The 15,510-nt window shown below is 40.8% G+C and overlaps 1 long non-coding RNA gene across 1 annotated transcript; it reads right to left on the bottom strand.

Annotated features, from left to right (window-relative positions):
• Positions 1-5,442: 5,442 nt before the first annotated feature.
• Positions 5,443-14,685, bottom strand: LOC125303712. The gene is made up of 3 exons (XR_007195083.1): positions 14,657-14,685; positions 14,488-14,572; positions 5,443-6,439 (listed from the first exon to the last, which is right to left on the bottom strand). It is a non-coding gene; the product is annotated as an uncharacterized LOC125303712 (long non-coding RNA).
• Between the last annotated feature and the right edge of the window lie 825 nt (positions 14,686-15,510).

The raw sequence follows: 15,510 nt of genomic DNA, 5'->3' as shown, positions 1-15,510 counted from the left end.
TCAGTGTCGCTGTGAAGAATATAACAGAAGATGCCGTTACAACACAGCTGACACTCCACCGGAAATAAATTAACTGGCTTAAGAGCCTTCTGTGAATATGGTCCAGTCATGAATTGTATATGTAAGGGATAACATTGATGGAGGTGTCCTGATATTGGAACACATTGGAGCAAGGAACTCTACAATGTAAAATGTTTTTTTTTTTTTTTTTTTTTCTCTTGGTTCTGCTTATTTGTGCTTAGGAAAGTTCTACCTATGTGTTTCAGGGCAGTGAATTCATGTCTATTTAAAACCATATGCCTTAAGAAGTATTAGCAAAAAAACACAGTATTTATAAGACAGCCCTTTGTAAAGGTCACCCCTAAGCTATGTGGCCATTCAAAGTTAGTGCGAGAACTTTTACCCTGCTTCAGACAGCCTTTTAAACAACACATTTGCTGTTAAAATCTGAGTTCTCACAGAGTCCTAATGCAATATACGGATAGTATTTTTCTTTTGCACAGTTGTGACTGATGATAGGGAAAGTGTAAATAGAGGAGCGTTTATTGCAGTTATGCTGAGTTATGAGAGTGGCATCTGCTTTTCATAAAAATGTTGGCAAGTGGAAAACCGTAAAACTAGATTGCCTTCAAGGAAGATTTCAGCTTAATATTAGCCATTCTGTAAGGAAAATTGTGAAGATGTTTGACAACTTTCATATGTTCACAAGCTGTTGATGAAGGGTATAGGAATTTTAAATGATTTGAACACAGTGACAAGAATGTATTGACCCTCAAACTAGTTTTTGTTCATTGTTATAAGTAATCTCCCAAAGTTTATTGTTGGATTAAAGCTGTCATAGCGTGGCTCAGGTAAGGTCCCAGAGATTACTGAGGACTAACTTTGTAAAATATAAATTCTAAGGTGTTCCAATCAATCCATCAGGCAAATGCTCTGGAATTGCTATCAGTGAAAATGACCTTTTAAGCAGTCTCTCGGAGAACACCATGGCCTTTTAGTTGTTGCATACAGGTCATTTCTTAGGGCATCAGTGAATTCTGGTTACATCATTATCATGCTTTGTATTTCAGAGTTGGGAAAATACCTAGAAAGGCAGTTGTTCATGGCTGTAATATATTACACAAATCATAAACCATATCATAAACGTTGATGTTAATTAAGTTGATCCTGCTGTTTATTGAGTTGCTATATTTTCCTTTCACTGTTTACTATTTGGAAATCAAAAGAAAATTGTTGGTAGCCTTGATGTGGCAAAATATGTCAGTTTAATGTGTTTGAAAGAAAAACATGAGGTTGTTTAATTTTATGTTTTGTGGTTTAGTAACTGTGACAAACACTTTTTTCCTTTGTTCCCCAGTATACGCTTACCTTACGTGATTCAATTAGAAAAATGGATTACTTATTTGGAATGACTATTTGAACACAATAAGTTTGTGTTTCATTCAAAACTAGACTGTTTAATGATAAATGGGACAGCCATGACTTTTCCTTTTTTACAGTGCACTCATTCAAACATTCATACATTGGCAGCATTAAGGAGTGAGTTGTGTACATCAGATTGTGGTTGGAAACCAATATAAACATTAAAACGTGTATGTCTACACCAGGTTGTGGTTGGAAACTGACATAAATATTGATGGCTAATCCGCATCACGTGTGATTTTATGCGGGGCTGTGTTGTCAAGGTGTGAAATCTTTTTCATCTGGCCCAGATCACAGAACAGCAGTGTAGGCTGGTGTTCGAACGACAGGTGTGTTTGGCTATCCCTCATATGGCCATAAACCATGAACATTCATTTTAAGATAATACCAAACGTTGTTTACAAAAACATGCTCTCTTACAATACATCTTTCTTACAGATATCCACTTCATGAAGCTTTAGGCACATGACATGATCATGGCAGACATCTTGTTTTATGCAAATGAAGGATGTGAACCACTACAAACTAGTTGTGTGTGCCAGTTAATTGAATTTTCTAAGTGTCTTTTTTCAGGTTAAATGATGCAGCTCAGTCACAGTGGTGAATTGGGCATGTTAGTGTTAAATACCAAGATGCCCTGTAATGCAACACATTAATCTCAATCAGTTAATATGATTTGTGGGTATAGATGTTGACTGTAAAGCTCAATGTCTTCAACCTCTTCCCGTCAACTGATAAGGCCCACTTGTCTCACTACTGATGTTGCTATGGAAACAAGGCTTGTGCTGTGCATATTTAGGTGCTAAATTGCATATTCTGTTCTGTAAAAAAACTAGACATGCCATTTGTGTCTGAAGTAACAGTTGCACAGCACACATATACCGCAGTGAACGACATCACCACGTCAATGGTTCAGCAGTAGGCCGAATGCCACAGGTAACCACAGCGGACTGTGGGGACATGCCAACTCCACAAATATGAGTGTTATATTGCTTTTTTACAACATTTCTATTAACAACTAACTGAGTTGGCGGACAAAAGTGTCTTCTGCAAACATCATTCTACATCGTATAACTTATTCCCTGTTATATATTGTTCTTAAAGTATACTGTATCTTACACTGTATCTTATATGACAGTATTGGTTGGGCATCCCTAACAGAAAGACGGACCAGACACTGGATACTGTTAATTTACAAATCCCTTATTGGAGAACTTCCACCTTTACATATCTTCTCCGTTAAGATGGCACTCAGGTCCTCATTTTACTCGCTCAAATAACCATCTTCAGCTTAAAGTTCCCAGTGTTCGTTCTGAGTTGGGAAAGTCAGGTTTTTTTTTTGATGCCCCAACCACTTGGAACTCAATTCAACGCACATTTAAACTAAATCATTTACTGTAGTTTCTTATGGTCAATTCAAATCATTAGTAACAAACCACCCTGTCCCAGTCTGTCCCTGATTGTTTGTATTGTATTTTTATCTATTCTTATTTTTTATGACCGCCGCGCAGTGAAGTGGCGGTCATATAGGTTTAGTCAGATTTTTTTTTTTTTTTTTGCATGGCAAAACTTCCGTCAAGGATTCCCGGGACACTGAAAGACCGGGGTACACGAAACTTGGTGGGCATGTAACCCTGCATGGATAGCATGGAACCATCGTTTTTCGTTTTGATCTGTAGCCCCCCCGCTGGATTGGACCCCCCGAAAGGAGGGTAGGGCAGACACAGTTGTCTGTGAATATCTCGAGAACCGTAGGGTTTAGGAGGACCACCTTTTTTTTTGTATGTTGATCTCAAGGGGCCATGTCAACCCATTCCATAACCACTCATTTCATGTATAGTGCCACCTAGTTAAACACAAAAAAGTAAAAATTAGGTGTTGTAATCGCAGGTATCTGTGACCTAACATAGTCAAAACTGCATGAAATTGGAAGTTTAGGATCAGTATGACACCCTCTGAATGCACGCCAAGTTTCGTGGAATTCCGTCCATGGGGGGCCATACAATAAATTAATTTTTGTTACTGTACACCAACTGGCCTGTAGGTGGCCGGACACAGATTTGTGAATATCTCGAGAACCGTAGGCCCTAGGAGAACCACCTTTTTTTGTATGTTGGTCTTAAGGGGCTATGTCAACCCATCCCATTACCACTCAATTCATGTATAGTGCCACCTAGTTAAAAATTAAAAAGCAAAAAATGAAGTGTTGTAATCACAATATCTCTGGCTGACATGGTCAAAACTGCATGAAATTGAAAGTGAAGGATCATTATGCCACCCTCTGAATGCATGCCAAGTTTCGTGGACTTTCGTTCATGGGGGGCCATGAACTATCTAGATCTATGAACTAATCATGTTTTGGTTAGTACTTGGATAAAAAAACCTCCTTGGAAGAGTAGGTTCCTGCTGGAATTGGTGGTGGCTGGCCAGTAGGTGGCACTCTTCCCTGTGGCCAAAAGCCACCAAACAAATATTAATTCCAATGTCCTATTGCAGTGAAAGGGACACTGTACTGCAGATGTTTTCCTTTGCATGAATGTTAAATTGAGGTCCTGACTCACCATGGTTGTTAAAGATCCCATGGCACTTATTGCAAAGAGTACACACATAAAAACACACACACACAAAGACACGTAAACACACACACACTACACATGCACACACACATACATGCACACATACGACACGCACAAACACGCACACAAACACATAAACACACACACACACACACACATGCACCCATACAAACACACCTACATACACAAACACAAGCACACACACACACACAAAAAACACACACAAAACACATATACACAAAAACAACCACACACTCTGCACACACTCAATTACAAACACACAAAAAAGGAACAAAGTAGGAAATGAACACAATTTGACAAGCGTGACTTATTTTTGTGGAAAGTTGTGCTGGACTGGGCGGCGGTCATATTTTGTACCGCTCTGCGGTACATCTAGTTAATAAGCATTTAACAAAGAAACACTAGGTACAACTCATAACACACGTATGGACATTTGTGCAAATGGTCTGAATTTTATTGAGATCAACATGCATACAATTAACCAGACCATTGGATGATTCAGTCATTCTGTAGCGGAGATGGACAGAGGGAGGTCAGAGTGAGTGAGGGGCTATCGGAGCTGGATGAATTAGCTATGCTTACACACATGCATACACAGCACCAATTACTGTATTTGCGGTGCAAAAACATAGCTGCTTTTTCATCACAGGGGCAGTCTTGACATGTCTCAGAAAAGCCTCGGCAGCAGTAGCATTGTTAGTGGCAGCGAGGGATCTTATTACACTGAAGTGTGGCCACCGTGCAGGCCACATCTTGTAAAAGCAGAAAAGTCGTTGGGTTCAGCGCCACCACTGCTGCCCCTCAGGGCTCACAGCTCCCACTTGCCGATAATTGTGTCACCATACCAACTGCACATTTGTGAAGCACATGTATTTAACTTCAAGCAAGGCAATGGTCTATATTAAGGTGTGAATGAGGTGTGCACTGCTTTATTGCCCATCCTTTGAGTGTGTTGGGTTATATATTTTTTTTGGAGTATAAAAAAATTAGTAAGTAAGTGAGTATATACCATTCAGTTTTTTTTACATCTATCATTGTATACTTTTCTTAGCATGATGTAATGATGAAAAATGAATACATTTGAAAGCTCATTTGTAAGAGTGACCACCTTCGGTCCAAAAACGCATTTAGCATTTTCTCAAAAATGCTGCCTAGTTTTAAAGCTTATTGAATAGCTAGGCGATGATGTAGTCTCTTACCTGACAATTGAGCATAACTAATCTTAATATATTTTGGCAATACCACACGCTTTCAGTCATTGTTATGAATCCACCTGGAATTTAAGTAATTGTGCATGTTTGATACATAAAGATTTACTTTTTATGCCTGATACAGCCAAATGCCACTGCCCACCAGACGGAATTTGAAAATGAAACTTTGATACACATTACATGATTAAACAGGATGGTTCTGTATTCTGGTTCACACTCTTTAACATGCCATTTTTAGCGACCTTTATACCACCTTCATACATTCCAACACAGTAAGGATTTGCACAGTCCCTAGAGCGTTCTAGGGCTGAATTGAGTATATGTTGAATACTATAAAAAGCTACTGTGTCTGCAATAAAAAGGGTCCTCTCTGAGTCATGGAGGAGACCGGTCCCTGAGCTGCCGAGCCGACAGGCCTGATGGATGGCCCAGCCAATTACTCTCCTTTCCACAACATGCAAAATTCATAAAGCACTTAAGCAGTGGCTCACATTTCATAGTTCAGGCATAGATTTAACAGCAGCAAGTTAAAAAGGACCAAAAATCACAGTGGTGCTGATTGAACCGTACTGTGGAGAGAGGAGACAGAGATGAAAGACAAAGGGTCACATAAACAACATAAGTAGGCTACTACTGGTAATGAAAGATGAACCTTTAATTGCTATGCACATGCACGTCTTGTGTGTGTGTGTGATCGCTCCGTGAGGCTTTTTGCATACTAAAGGTTCAGCTGAAGAGGGATCAACCAACAGCTCTAACCTTTTATTGTCTGAATCAAAGGGGGATGGGAATGGATTATTTGCTCAATACACAATCTTGAATCAGAGAGGTCACTTTCAACGGCAATTAAGGACCCAGTCGGAATTAAGATGAAGAGATGAAGAGATAAAGAGAGAGATGGCTAAGAAAGTAATGTACATCACAGGTACAAAGAATAGCTCAGTTATATATAATAGTTTTAAACTGTCTAAAGACTAAAATAATAAGTCTCAAATATTGACAATGCTATTCCCAGGAGGTGTGTTGTCTGAGACCTTTTCTTCATATTAATTCCTATAACAGGACACCATTGTGGCCATGGAGCTTATTGGTAAACCTGTTCCCTGCAGTTACGTGGCTAAATCGAGACTTGACAACAAGTAAAGCTGTGTGGACAATAACCAGTTAGCGTGTTGACCACCGTTAGCCTCCAATCCTTCCAGAATCCATCTGCAAAAAAAAAGAAAAATGTTATGGTGATTAAGGGTTCTGGGCAGCTGTAGTCAGCATTCACTATAGACGAACACACTGTTCTTGTCTGCAGAGTCTGTGGCCGTGAAGGAACATTCAGTCCAGTTCTAGTTGAGTTGCACTTTGAATTGAACACACACACACACACACACACACACACACACACACACACACACACACACACACACACACACACACACACACACACACACACACACACACACACACACACACACACACACACACACACACACTTGAGAAATACAGGAAAGTGCTAGTGGCTAGTGCAAATATGCCTTTATATTGCATGATAAAGCATTTAAAGTATGTTTTCTGCAAACATCCCCAAAAGCCTGTGATCCAGATATCTAAAATAACTGTAGAGTGGGCTGCAAGAGAAGTGCAAGTATTTGCTATAGACAAGGCATGTATGCCAAGTTGGGGGAAAGACTCACATAACTCTGGACTATTGAAGGAATCCCTGATTTGTTTTGTTTAAGTGTGTATATTTCTTCTCTGTGTCTGTACATGTACTGTTCTTCCTGAAAGTGCTGGGCTTAGACTGAAAACATGTTCTTTACAATGAGGCTCTTTGATCTTTGGGTAACACTTTACTTGACGGTATCTACATAAGAGTGACATGACACTGTCATAACTTGTCATGACAAAAAACAAATGACACTTGACAAAAGCGATATTAGGGCGTGTTGCTTTTTCCAGCCGTTTTCGATGGTAACCAATTGTCAGTCAATAGTAAAAGTAACTTACTGTATATAACTGTCTTGTCGTTGACTGACACACCATGGTGAAGTTAGTTTCACTTTGCCAATGAGTTCAAATAATAGACTAGTGCAAATGTGTGAAGGCTATGCTAGGTTTTAGTAAAGCATGGTTTAGTGGAATGACTATTCCATAGGTCTAGCAAGCAGCCTCCTTCAAATGCGCCGTTGACTGTCAAAATACCGATGTATTCTTTGACATCGCGCTTTGCGCCGTTAAAGGGAATGACAGATGTCATTCTCATTGGTTTAAATGATGTTACGTCCCAAACACACCAATGACTTTTAAGAATTAAAAAAAAAATTAAGAAACCATAAGAACACCTTGTTGCGCCATGCGCTCAAGGTTTGATAACGAAAACACTCCCGATGTGGACTGGACATCCTACTAAATTTGAATAAGCTTTTGACGAGTGACGATACGCTTTAGACGGTCATGATAGGGCCCATTGTCATAAATGTGTATGACACGTTCATGATAGTGTCATGTCTTATGTACATACGGTCAAGTAAAGTGTAAATGATCTTTGTTTTAGTTTCTAAGTCTTTGTTGGTGATAGAATGGAAAACAGGTAATGTAGGTAGTTGTAATCTAGATAATTATGACCCAAAATGCATTTATGACCCATAATGTTTTGTCAAATCTATCAATTTGCAGATATTCAGCATATTGACTTATATTGTGCAATTCTTCACAGTTGTTACTGTAAGATTTCCATTTAAGAAAATTAAGTGACGTCTCAGTATTGCCATGCTGCCAATGTGTATAGGGTACAATCACTTTAGTGTTTCCATAGTGATTCTTGCACTGAAGAAAGTTGTTTGATATAAAAGCTGTTCAAGCTAATTTTCACATAAACTAATCCCATATATTTAAAGCAATTTGTCTATATTCTTTCAAAAAACATGCAAAGCCAGATGCCAAGAAAATGCTCATTAAATGTGTCTCTTTGGCTAGGCAAGTAATTTTTCAGTAATAAAAACTTCAAACTACAACTTTATCTCCAAGTGGCAAGAGATTCAAACAAACAAAAAACTCTACAGTATGAATATGCCAACATATACACATATGGCTCATTTGATGTTTTCTGTTTTTCATAAAGAAAGATAAAATGGCATATGGCATAGTAGGCACTGTCTGTACAGGAAACAATCACCATCCATATAGAATTTTATGAGCAGTACCTAATGGAGGCTTGACCTGCCATCTGTCAGACAGGGCATTTTCCCAGTGGACCGATGGACCTTGAGGCCATTTGTGACCCTGCAAGGCGAAACCAGTCATTTTGGTTAAATTTACAAATTTAAGTTAATGTGCTCACATGAACGGCCATTGACTAAGCTTTCCAATGATATGTATATCGAGGGTATTGCAAAAAGTATCGCTAAGATAACCACATCCAAAGTTGCCATGGTTCTCCTGTCACGATACGCCAGAAGAGAAAATCACCTTTTTAAGTAAATTGTCACGTGCAGTAGTGTGAGGACACAGCTATTACTAGCCTTACGGTAGCGTGAGTTTGAAGCGGATGTCTGACTATGTCCAGTTTTATCAACCGAGTGAGTGTCTTTTTCTGCCCCCTAGTTAATACCTGGGACGGTCATAAGGTGTCACTATAGAATATAATTAATGTATTTCGGGGGAAGTAAGGGGAGAAGAAGTTCTATGTACACAGATTGTTTAGGCTATAGGCCCACTTTTAAAATGTGGTACTTCTACGTCAATGGCGAAAAAGAAATTTTTCATGTAAAGACATTTGCAGTTTGTTTCGTAACTATTGAATTACAACATTGTGAAAGATCGTAATTCCAACGACTACAAACCCATCAGTCGCGCTAGTGACGTTAGCTCATTCACAGCCACACTAGATTGTACAAGCATACCAGCAACAGATCTTAATTGGGCTTTCCTTGCCGATGAAAATAGCATGAGTCAGAGGATTAAACACATCAGGTAAAGCCCTCCTTACACTGACAGACTTTGGAAAGATTTGGAAAAGATTTTTGAAAGACTACAGTCTCAGACCCTCTCACATCTAAAGACAAGTAAAAGAGTTTTAAGGTCACAGACTATGATTTTGCAATGACTGGGGATCTTGCAGGGTCACTATTTACAAGACTGCAACTAGATTCCTTTAAATTATTACCCATCGTGCAATTCACCTTATTCCGCGCGCAAACATGGGGGCGCTAGCTTTGCCCACATTGTCTCCGAACTTCCGATTGAGCAGTACATCCATTGCGATACATTGAGATAGCAGAGCTCCATCGAGATGACTGGCATCATACATTATGGGTCATCCTAAAGTTAGGAACGTTTATTTAGGATTTTGGTGACTTCTGTTATACAGCTTTCCTATCTGAAGTTAGGAAAACTGACTTTGGAGCGGCTGTTCTGTAAGTTAGCCTCGCTATCCTCTTCTGCCGTGTTATCCCAATGAAGCTAACTAGACGTAGCTAGCCGATCGGAAGTTTAAAGACAACGTGGAATTTAAAAAAATGGGCGGGGCTTAATAAGGTGAATAGATATCAACAGGAACTGAAATGATAGCCTACTAAATTCAAAGCCATATTTTCGTGTTTCTGCAGCATTGTTTCATGCGTGATATCCCTAACCGATATAAAGTTGTTCCGTCACGTGGAAGAGCCGACTAAATATGTATAAGAAATGACAAATATTATAAGAATAACAAATAATCATATAGGCTACAGCTGTCGCCTACTTTGCCCCTTCCTGTTTGGTGTTGAAGAGAGGTCACTATTGGTTTTTATAGTTCACGTCAGTATTTGCATGAGCCACGACTAGAAAGACTTGCAATAATATCAAACATGTTTAATATTGTCGTAACGGCAAAACTAGAAAAGGACTGACTCCGACTGACTTAAAACCGCTAAGGTTGGCACCTTACACTTAATGATCTAGTTGACGGGAGCGCGCCGCGATTCCAGTACAACTCCTATGATTTCTGTCCGACTTTGAAAATGTAGTCGCCGACTGTGAAAACAGACCAAAATCGTACAATGTAAGGCCGCCATAAGTTGTATTCGTCCATAGACTGTACATTAGATACTGTTAAGTGGCATAGCAGGCAGCAAGATGCAACCGTTAACTAGCATAAAAGCTAGCATGCTAATCTTATCGTTTCATTACGTTGGTGACGTACATCGTTCGAGACGAGAGATTTAGTCCACTGAGCGGATTTGCACAAAACCAACATAACTTTTGAAGTCTATCGAACAACAGTACTTTCTTGACGTGAAAAATTATCTTTTAAATTCACACACATCATATGTGAAATTCGTGGCACAATTCAAACTGGACCAAAAAAATAATTGTTATCTCTCCATTAACTCCAGTTCATATTTTTTAAGTAAAACGGAAGTCACTGGGACACTATGAGTAGGCTACATTTTAGCTCTACCGTAAAACCTTATAGCGGCGTGGACAAATGGAATGACTGCTAATGTGTTTAATCTTCACCTAAGTAAAGTCAGTGTTTAACAGTCTAACTAGTATGTTTATCCGTGAAATTTGTTCACAATATGAAAGTGTAGACTGTATACTGTCGAATTATGCAAAAACGTGAAATTCGACATTTTAACCCGTACGTTTGTTTATCGTGGATTTTTTCAAAATAGCACTGTGCGCAAGACGACTGGTTTCGCCTTGCAGGGTCACATTTTATTTCTTTCGTCTTCTTCATCTTTGTGTTTATCTTCTTCTTCTTCTTCTAATTATTATTATTATTATTATTATTATTATTATTATTATTATTATTACTATTATTATTATGATGATTACTTGGCCACGATTTTTTTACAATGGCCAAAGATCGGCCCAAAGCAAACAATTCTTTCATTCATTTCTATTCTGACATTGGGCTGACCCAATAGAGTGTGCAGGTGACCACTGTCATTTTGTATGGCCAATTAGCATTTTTTCATGTTTCAGTTCGTAAGAAAAAAATCCCTATGAGAGAAAGAATGGGGTTTTGGGAAATTAGAAAAATAACACACACGATAGTCAATTGCTTGAGAGACCCCACATTCGTTTCCAGACATCAGTGCGCTTTCTGGAAATGCAGAAATGTATTAGTGGGCCCGATCAATTGTGGTGGGACGCTTCAGCCAATTTTATGTCCCTGTCCCTACATTACATTAAGTGTGATGTGCTGTGTAAAAGATCAAGCTCCGTCTGATGCAGCTCTCCCTTGATGTGAACTGATTCATGTCTAGTAATTATGTGCTTTGGTTGGTGCTGACCGCTTGCATGTTAACAAGGTCTGTGTATCCAAATTTGCTGCTGAGTGTTTCACTCAAACTTTTCGGTGAAATTATCAGGGTGTCTCTCCTTGTATATTACCAGTAGATTATGTTTTTGAAAATGTAATCGATATATACACTGGCATTTATTGTCCATTACCAATTAAAGCCTGTTGATACTCGGGGTGCTATGGCACAGCAGACTGCAGCGCCCATACCAAGTACGGGTCCGAGTGCTCACGGGGCCCCATGTTCGAATCTGACCTGTGGTCATTTCCCGATCCCACCCCACCTCTCTCCCACTTGCTTCCTGTCACTCTCCACTATCCTGTCCAAATAAAGGCAAAAAAGCCCAAAAAATATACTTAAAAAAAAAAAAAAAAAAAAAAAAAAAAGCGGCGCTCGGGGAGCAGTGAGGGGTTAGGTGCCTTGCTCAAGGGCACTTCTACTGGTCTGGTTACAAGTCCGAAGCGCTAACCAGTAGGCCACGGCTGCCCCAAAATGGGATTTAATGTGATTTGTTATGGTATTTTTTATACCTCATTTTACTCATCTTTATTAGGGGTGCCAATAAATGCTGAGCATATGCATTACATAACATTTAGCAGACACTTCTTGACCAAAGTGACTTACATATGTCAGCTATATTACAAGGGATCACATTGTCCCTCGAGCAACTTGGGGTTAACCCTTTAGGCGCCAGAGTTTTTTTTTTGAAAAGTTTGATTTTGACATCTTCATTTCAAAAGGCTATATCTTAAAAGTGATGAGATACAGACTTTCTGTAAATTAGAGACATATTAAGGATGACCCAAAGTTTATGTAGGGATTAAATGTTTATATCTAATTTGCATATTATGACGTCATATGGTGGCAGCCATCTTTGATTATAGAATTTTCATGAAAAGTCGCATGTTTGAATGATAAAATGCACCACTTCTTTCCCCCCAAAATGTCCCTCACCTTCTGTATGCTATATTGCACAATACTGAATGCTCAGGTAAATAGTAAGTAGTGAACAAACTGTGTAAAATCATTACTAATAAATGGCAGAAACAAACCAAATGCATGTAGCGGTAGACTGGCCTTTTGCTGTAGAGATTTTCCATTTACTACATACAGTAGGCACTCTGATTCCATGTATGGGGCACATATATATTATTCAGATGACACACAAACACAACACCTGTTTAGTTCAAAAGCTAATTTGCCACGGCAAGGCACAGATCAGGAGTGAGATGACGAGACAAGACAAGAGACAATGTTAGTATTTTTTTCTTTTTGTTGATGTTTTTTTGTTTTTTTTCTTAGCTGACAAAGACACACACACACACACACACACACACACACACACACACACACACACATCACAAGGACATGTACACACAAAAAGGAACACATAGTGCATGTCCTAAATGATCAGGGAAATAGATAGCAAATCAACAGTGTAAATCATTACTAATAAATTACTTTTGTTTTTTTTTTATGTAGCAGGCCTTTTGCTGTAGAGATGATGACTCCCTATCCCTATCCATACAGGGCCGGCATTCCCATCATCTTGTGATAGACTATGCATGACCTAATGTGTGTGTGTGTGTGTGTGTGTGTGGGTGGGAGAGGGCGCGTCACCACCGCTCGGACTAGGCCTACTGTCATTCTCATTGCGACTCCCCACACTGCCACTACGTTCCCCCCTAACTGTCCTATGAGCACTTCGACCTCGTCTAACATACCCAGTGGCATTAGACAAAGGCTCCACCACGTTACTGTCGCCGCGATTGTGGAGAGGCACACGTTCAGAAGACAGAAGCTAGCGCTATGGACATGCTACCTCCAGCCTCGTTCGCCACACCACTAACACCCTGCTAACTTCCCGATGAACACTCCGAACCCGTGAAACATTATTCCCACCAGTGACATTGGGCAAACGATTCAACGTTTGTGCTTGGTGTAAGCTAAACTATGGAGTAAACTCTCACTTTGTCCAGCTGCATCATTGCAAGGCAGGGACGCATCTGAAGCCTCACTAAACGAATCACCGTCATTTTCTGAAGGCAGATATTCCCCTTCAGAATCAGGGTCCGCGAATAGAAGACCCAACACTTCATTTCAGGTAAACTTTTTGATGCCATTAGGCGATAATCTAATGCAAATACTAAGTGACGTTGACAATATCGGCTCTGACAAAGTGGCTCACACGCACACTAGCTCGGTTGTTATGCGCTGATTCAATGCAGCTGTAGCGCGAAAGTTTTGTTTAAAGAGTGCCCTTTTTTTCGACTCTGGGATGACGGCAGACATGTCATACATCTAGTGGAGTGGAGGTCGAACAAAATATGACACCCTATTTGACTAAATCGGCCGTTTTATTCAGTACCGCATCTTGTCGACTATAGTCGACTGTGGCGCCTAGAGGGTTAAGTGCCTTGCTCAAGGGCACATCGGTGGAAGCCGGGAATTGAACCGACAACTTTTAGGCTTTGCACGCTAGCCCAGCTCCTTAACCACTACACTACCACCGCCCCACAATAAGTATACTCTTTTGATCCCATGAGGGAAATTTGGTCTCTGCATTTATCCCAATACGGGAATTAGTGAAACACACTCAGTACACAGTGAACACACAGTGAGGTGAAGCACACACTAATCCTGATGCAGTGAGCTGCCTGCTACAGCCACGCTCGGGGAGCAGTGAGGGGTTAGGTGCCTTGCTCAAGGGCACTTCAGCCGTTCCTACTGGTCGGGGTTCGTACAGGGTTACCTCCGGTTACAAGTCCGAAGCCCTAACCAGTAGGCCACGACTGCCCATACATTTCCCAGTATATGCTGGCACAGGCTTTACATGGCCAGGTCGTTTGCCAACAGGCCCACACTTAAATACACATGATATGTTTTCCCCAAAGATCCCGTATGCAAAAATAGAAAGCAGAAGACGCTATGTCACACGTGCAACATGAAAAGCCATTTACCTAGTCTATAACATACCTGCGTTGTATTAAGTTGACCTTGTCTGTGAGTCCTAATCCTCGCAGTTTTACCCCCTGTCCACAGCCACACCGTCAGCTGAGCGCTGAGTTGAGAACAAGGAAGCAGTGCATTACAAACCGAACAGCAGAGAAACATTTTACCACGAATTACATGCATATCGGCATACCTTATACACAGAATGAGTCCTAAATCATCCACCATAACTTCGCTTGGGCAGACCAGAACACCCGCTAGGAAAAGCGGCTCACGATAACTTCCTCAGTGTCAGCTCCCTCCAACACTAACCAAACAGAGGCCCATTTAGTAAAGTCACACATACAGCACATATAAGAGCCTACTTTTGTTTCAAACGTACCTTTAAACTGGTCACCACGACTCAAACACTGCTACACCCCAACACTGAGCCAGCAGCAGGGAATAAGCTACCTGGCTAAGGACCCCAGGTGACTATACATATGCCCGTTCCTAATTGACGCCCATGTCAGCCCTAATCAGTCACGTAACCGGAGCATACGAGTGTTAAAAGGGGGAAACAAAACAATAAGAAAACGGAAACTAACTCCCCTGAACGAGTTCCACAGGCTACAATCCACCCCCTCCAAATGAATCGGCGGCCCGACAATGGCAGGTTAGGCCTGACCTTGAGCTTCACCATCCAGCAGGGTCTCTTCATTCCGGGCCGTAATGCCCTGTGGGAGTCGGTAGGGGTTTGTATGCTGCCCTGCTGTAGACCTGGCAGAGCGTCGCAATGACATGGACACAGCCTCTGGCCTGGTATCCACATCGGGGGAAGGTGCTCGAAGCAGCTCTGGTTCTACTGGCCTGGTATCCACATCAGGGAAAGGGTCTCGAAGCAGCTCTGGTCCTTCCCAGGGCTCATCCTCGTCATACACTATGACCGCATCCTCAGGAGGGCCATCTTCGGAAGGTGTGAGGGCTGACGGCAAGTCTGGGTGCGTGTCTCCCTCCGGTCCCGGCCGCATGCCTTCAGGCACAATCCTCAACTCTGACCAATGGACA

Source organism: Alosa alosa, chromosome 11, assembly GCF_017589495.1.
Source record: "Alosa alosa isolate M-15738 ecotype Scorff River chromosome 11, AALO_Geno_1.1, whole genome shotgun sequence".
Classification (NCBI taxonomy): domain Eukaryota; kingdom Metazoa; phylum Chordata; class Actinopteri; order Clupeiformes; family Clupeidae; genus Alosa; species Alosa alosa.
The sequence above is the reverse complement of the archived record's forward strand: the minus strand, read 5'-3'. Positions and strand labels throughout refer to the sequence as shown.